Source organism: Oncorhynchus nerka, linkage group LG11 (assembly GCF_034236695.1).
Source record: "Oncorhynchus nerka isolate Pitt River linkage group LG11, Oner_Uvic_2.0, whole genome shotgun sequence".
NCBI lineage: Eukaryota > Metazoa > Chordata > Actinopteri > Salmoniformes > Salmonidae > Oncorhynchus > Oncorhynchus nerka.
The window spans coordinates 46,730,609-46,730,945 of NC_088406.1; the positions used below are offsets into that span (position 1 = coordinate 46,730,609).

Sequence of the window (337 nt, forward strand, 5' to 3'; positions counted from 1 at the left end):
GACTGGATCTCTGCATCTCTGTCTACCTCTTTCTTTCTCACGCGCTCTCCCTCTCCCTCACTCGCTCCCTCCTTCCCAACTCTCTCTCCCTGCCCACCTCTGCCTGATAGGCAGGGCTTGGTGTAGGCTCTGCCCCCTTTCTCCTCCTCCTCCCTCACTCTCTGTGTGCTTTTACAGTCTGGACTGCTTTCACTTGCACATAACTGCTTTGTGTGATTTGAGATTACTGCTGTTTGTGCTGTTTGTCATACCGCATGTAACGTATGGCTAATGGCTCCTAATTTTGCAGTCCATGTTTCCTATCTAATCTCCTCTGTGACCTTGTTCCATTTCGCCT

At 50.4% G+C, this 337-nt stretch overlaps 1 pseudogene; it reads right to left on the bottom strand.

Moving 5' to 3' along the window:
- Positions 1 to 62, bottom strand: part of LOC115137814 (rap1 GTPase-activating protein 2-like) — a 62,131-nt pseudogene extending 62,069 nt beyond the window's left edge.
- Positions 63 to 337: the final 275 nt, after the last annotated feature.